The sequence below is a fragment of the Lutra lutra genome, chromosome 16 (assembly GCF_902655055.1).
Source record: "Lutra lutra chromosome 16, mLutLut1.2, whole genome shotgun sequence".
In the NCBI taxonomy this organism is placed as follows: domain Eukaryota; kingdom Metazoa; phylum Chordata; class Mammalia; order Carnivora; family Mustelidae; genus Lutra; species Lutra lutra.
The window spans coordinates 5,574,507-5,579,908 of NC_062293.1; the positions used below are offsets into that span (position 1 = coordinate 5,574,507).

The 5,402-nt window shown below is 65.3% G+C and overlaps 1 pseudogene; it reads right to left on the reverse strand.

The window, feature by feature from the left end:
- Positions 1-84: 84 nt before the first annotated feature.
- Positions 85-5,402, reverse strand: LOC125086916 (collagen alpha-1(I) chain-like; annotated as a pseudogene).

Here is a 5,402-nt window from a genome sequence, read left to right on the forward strand (position 1 = left end):
CACGGTGCAGGGTACACACGAGCTGCTCCGTTAGCGCAGGTCTGCCTCTTGGGGGCGGCACAGACGATCCCGGCCTGTTAGCTCACCTACAGCATCTGCCCGCTCTCCAGCGGCCCTGGGGCAGCCCGGGGCTTTGTGATCTACCTACGGGTGTTTGCTATCCTTGCTGCCCTGAGTATACAATCCAGTTCCTAACGTCCAGTTAGGATCCAGCGTCCACACCGGCCACAGCTGGAGCCCACCTCTGAAGACGAGAAGCAAATATTGCCCAGGTGCAGGACGGCGGCCAGCACAGCCCAGGCGGCGGTCACCTCCTCGGGGCACAGGACCTGCAGGGCCTTCCGCAGTCCTTCGAAGTCCTGAGCATCATCCTTGCCCTGGAGACAGCAGGCCTGGCCCTGCAGATCGCAGCAGGGGTGAGGGGACAGGGCCCGGCCGCCCAGGGCTCCCCTCTATGCTGGCCGCTCCTTAGCACGCCCCTCCCCCCCCCACGCCAAGACCTTTCCCTGGGCAAGCCCGGTCACCCAGTGCCCAGTGGGCCTGCCCCCACCTGGTTGAGGTAGGAGTAGGTCTCTGGCCCCTGCAGGGAGAGCTGCTCCCGTTCTACAGGGTCCAGCCCCGCCAGCAGCTCGTAAAAAACATGGAAGCTCCGCTCAGCCTGGGCCTTGGGAGAGAAGGACCGGCTTAGGGGGAGCAGTGGTCCGGTCCTGTGCCTCAGGGGAAGCAAGGACAAATCCTGGAAAAGGCAGGGTTGGGGGTGCTGAGTGACCACAACCCCTTACAGCGGTCCCTCCCTCTTTCCCATGCTGGGAGCCACGGAGAGGGGAGCCGTAGGGATGGATCTTACCTGAAACACCACCCTTGAGGTCTCGAGCAGATAATGGGACACAGAGGCTCCCACGATGACCCCACTGTGGGCACAGGACAGTGAGGGGGGTTAGTGTCCAGGATGCATGCAACCTAGGGGACCTGCTCAGAATGGGACACACTAGGGGCTCAACCCAAGGGCAGCACCTCAGTTCCCAGTAAAGGGAACCGATCATGAGTGCCGTCCCCGGCCCCGTGCCCTCCAGGACCCCTGCCACTCACTGCTGCACGCAGAGGCAGAAGACCTGGCCGAAGCGGCTGGCGTTAGCATTGAGGACTGTCTTGGCGTGGCCGAAGCTGCTGAGCATGGGCAGGACACCATCCAGCTATGTGGGGGAGATGTATTTGAGGACCCCGGGGATGGCGGTGGCACCCACTGATCGGCCATCCAAGCCGAGGACACTTTGTGCCTGGGGGTTATGCTCCTCCATGGAGAGGGGAGTCCCACCCCACCTCGCCCTGCCCCACGGTAGGCGATGCCTGGGGCTGCCCCTAAGAAGAAGCCAGAGGCCCAGAGACCACCCTCCTGGCCCAAAGGAGAAGGACGGTCCCTCTTGGATCCCTGGAAAAAGGCCAGCTGCTCCTCACGTGACATCTTCGGTCCCTTGTCTGCTCCTGCTCCAGGCTGCTTAGGAACTGCACAATCTTTTTTTTTTTTTTTTTAAAGATTTTATTTATTTATTTGACAGAGAGAGATCACAAGCAGACGGAGAGGCAGGCAGAGAGAGAGAGAGAGGGAAGCAGGCTCCCCGCTGAGCAGAGAGCCCGATGCGGGCCTCGATCCCAGGACCCTGAGATCATGACCTGAGCCGAAGGCAGCGGCTTAACCCACTGAGCCACCCAGGCGCCCAGGAACTGCACAATCTTTCTGGCAGCTTCTGTCTTCCCTGAGCCGCTGTGCCCACTGCAGGCAGGAGGGGCTGACAGGGTCTCCAGGAAGGGGCACAGAGGACCCCCCATGGAGCCCAGGAAGTGGGGTATGCCCACCCGGAAGTGATACACGCCCACCCCCGCACCCCGGAAATGTGAAGAGACAGACCCAGGGCATGGATACCAAGGAGAAAGAAGTCTCCAAGATGCCACATTCAAGGGACACGTGGATGACTTTAGCCAGGACCACAGCCCTTACGAAGCCCAGCAGAGCTGCCCAGCAGTGGACCAGACCTGCAGCTTCAAATGTGGACCCCGTGTCCCCTGCCTCCCAGCTCTCAGAGCGGCCTGTGTGTTCTGCGGGGCACCATCACTCACCCGAGGAGAATGCATGTTCCCTGCCCAGAGCTCCGAGACAGGTGATCGCAGGCTGATGCGGCGATGGCCAAGATGTGTCTGAGGGAGGAGAAAAGGAAGCGAATGAGAAGGTTGTCAGAGACCGGCATCTGGGCCCTCTAGGTGTAGAAGGTCCCTCAGTCCCCAGGATCTCAGCAGTGGGACATGTTGGGGCTCAGCCGCCTGGGGTGGACGGGGTGGTGAGCACAGGGTTGGTGGGGCAAATTCACGTACGGGGTGGTGTTAAGGGCCCTCTTGGGGTGGTAGCTTGCCAGGACCTCAGCTGAGAAGAGAGGCAGGGGCCTGTGGGGGTTCAGAGAGAGCAGAAGAGGCCCTCCAAAGGTCTGGGGGAAGAAGCAGATGCTCTCGTCAGAACATGAAGGAAGCAGGGGTACGGATGGAGTGGGGCTCCGGTGCTCCCCAGCCCGGCCCCCAGCCCCCACCCACTCTGCAGGTCCCCAGTGAGGTTTCAAGCACCCAGCCCACAGAGGAGAAGGAAGAAGTTCTAGAAGTGCCAGAGGGCCCTCTGATCCCAGAGGACAGGGACTCCAGCCCCCCAACCCTCCCCAGGTACCCCCATACGTAGATTCGGCCCAGATGAAATCTCTTCTTAAGGCACAGCAGTACAGAGCTGTCACACACTGGTCTGTGGCGACGGCAGGACAGCGGAGCAGGGAATTGGGGGCAGAAGGAGGGCCTGGGTTAGCGCGGCCACTGGCTACAGAGATCCTTTGGGCAGGTCAGGCCCCCTCTGTGGGCCCTGACCGTAACGCAGGGCCCGGCTGCTAAGTGAGTTAGGCACTCTATGGGTAACTGACCAGAGGGAAGCTTTGTGCCAGTCAGAGAAGCAAGTCCCAGGCGGGGGCACCTGCTTTTCACCCCTCCCCTGTCTCTTCCAGCCAGACCTTTGGTAAAAAGCACAGTCCCTTCTAAAGGTACAATTTATAAGGGATATGAGAAGTGTGGGACCCAGACACGACAGATTTGGAACTGGCCCCGCTCACCGCAGCCGAGACAGGTCCTCCGTGTCTTCCAGGCCTATCCCAAGGTTCCTGCTGTCAGCGGCCAGGAAGGGTGGTGCCTCCAGGCCCGGCCCCAGGCTCAGCTCCAGGTCCCTCACCAGCGCCTCCTCGGTCTCATCCTCTGGCTCCCACCGCTCCCGCGGGGACCTGTGGGGGCTCGGGCTTCTCTCCCATGGCAGGCGGGACTCCAAGGTGAGTCGGGGCAGCAGCGCGTCAATGCCAAGCCCAGGGTCCTCGCGGGGTTCGGAGATCTGAGCCCAGTGGACGGGAGCCTGAGCCCCCAAGGTCTCGGGCTCCGCTTCGCTGCTGGAGGCGCTCTCGTCGAGTGGGGGCTCCTGGCGGGGAGCACGGCCGAGGAGAGAGCCTCGGCGGGGCCCATCTACACTTTCTCCACTCGCCCCGCGCCCCTCACTTTCCCCCGAAGCTTCTGCACAAGGCCGAACGTGCCCCTCCCCGGTCGGGGCGTCCGTGGACCCTTCGTCTGAGCTCCGAGTGCTCGACGCCCTCCCAGTCCTGTGGATCCTGGGGAACACGACCGCGAACTTGGGATCCAGAGTCCAGTCCTCATCCTCAGAAGGATCTTCGGGAGCTGAGCTCTTCCACTGTGGGGAGCTCGAGTCGCCGCTAGGGGGAGCCCTGGACCGTCCCCCCAGTCCCGCTACGCCGGCCAGGCGCAGCACTAGACGCCGCCGCAGCCCCGGCCCGCGGCCCCGCCCCCCGCCCGCCCGCGGCCCCGCCCCCCGCCCCTCGCACGCCGGCGGCCCCGTCCCCCGGCCCTCGCCAGTCGGCCGTCGCAGCCGCAGCCTGCGCAGGAGACCCAGGGCGCGCACTACGCGCCGGAGCCTCTCCGTAAGGCCGGTGCGGCGAGGAGCCGGAGCCGCGGCCTGGGGAGCTGGGCCTGGCGGGGTTTTCGCGCGGAGCCTGCGGAGCGCCACAAGCGCGGCCAGCGACGCTGGGTGTCCGGGCCTGTCTCCCCCGCCCACCCCGGATTCGCTCTCGCCCGCCGCCACTTGCACCTTTCCCACCGCCTTTCCGACCTGGCGGCGCCGAGCCCTAGCGCCCGAGGCCTTGGCTCTTCCAGGCTCGGCGCTTTGCGGCTCAGCCTCCGGCCGCAACTCACTGTCCCTTGCGTCCCAGGCCGGCCTGGGGTCCTGAGAAGCCCGCGAGCTCCGGGGGACGCACGTGCGACTGTCCTCGTGGGGGCTGGAGGCCTTGGCTTTTTTGCCCGGCTCAGTCTCTTTGACCTCAGGGGCTCGGCTCGCCGCTCCCGGGGCTGCCCGTGGGCCCCCTCCAGGCCCGGCCCCTTGCAGGCTCGACTCCGTGCCTGTCCCGGAATCCGCGCTCTCTCCCCGGGGTCCCACCCCTGACGACCCTTACCGGCTCCGGGGCTCGGCGCTGTCCCCGCCGTCGCTGCTCCGACCGTCGCTGCTGGGGCGCTCGCCGGGTTCCAGCGCTGGCTCTGACCCAGTCTGGGGGTCTCCAGAGCCCGTGTCCGTTTCCTCTGGCTTCGGCCACGGCCCCGGGGCCCCACCGCTCTGGCTGTCGCTTTCCTGGGCCTCGCCGGCTTCGCTGTCCAGGCAAGAGCTGCTCCCATCTCCACCCGAGGAGGGGTCCACATCGAGGCTCCGGGTCTCTCGGCAGCCATGCTGAGCCAGGGCTCTCTGCCTCTTTCCTCTCTTCCTGCGGCGGCAGAGCTCCCGTATCCTCCCTTCTCCGGGGATAGTCTTTTTCTTGTCCCGGTGCGGAGACCAGGGTCCCCATGCCGCGCGCTGCCTGGTCTCCCCTGGGGCTCTGGTGGCGGCCCAGCCACTGGCCCTTTGCAGCTGCCGGTCCCCTCTGCGGTGGACTTCCGGCGGCCACCAGGGGTCCCGTGGCTTACCGAAGTGGCGGGCTCCAAGACTGGTCTGGCCTTGTGGGCCTTAAGGCGACCCTGCCGGCCTTCCCGGCAGGGCGCGCCCTCTGCGCTGGCCGACCCTGACTCCTCTTCCCCGGAGACCTGCTTCTCTGGTCCGCCCGGGCGCTGGGGCTCTTTGCCCTTGCTCCCGCCCATGGCGGGTTCAGTGAAGAGGGGCTTCCAGGCGTCTCTGTCCCCTCCCGGGAGATCTGGCAGCCCCTGGAATGCTGAGCCCTTGGCAGTGCCCACACCGGTTCCGCTCTGGCATGGCCTACAGTCGCAGTCAACCCCCCCCCCGGGGGGGGCTCCAGCCTTCCCCATGATCACTAATAATGCAGGTGGCTGTGGGTCCT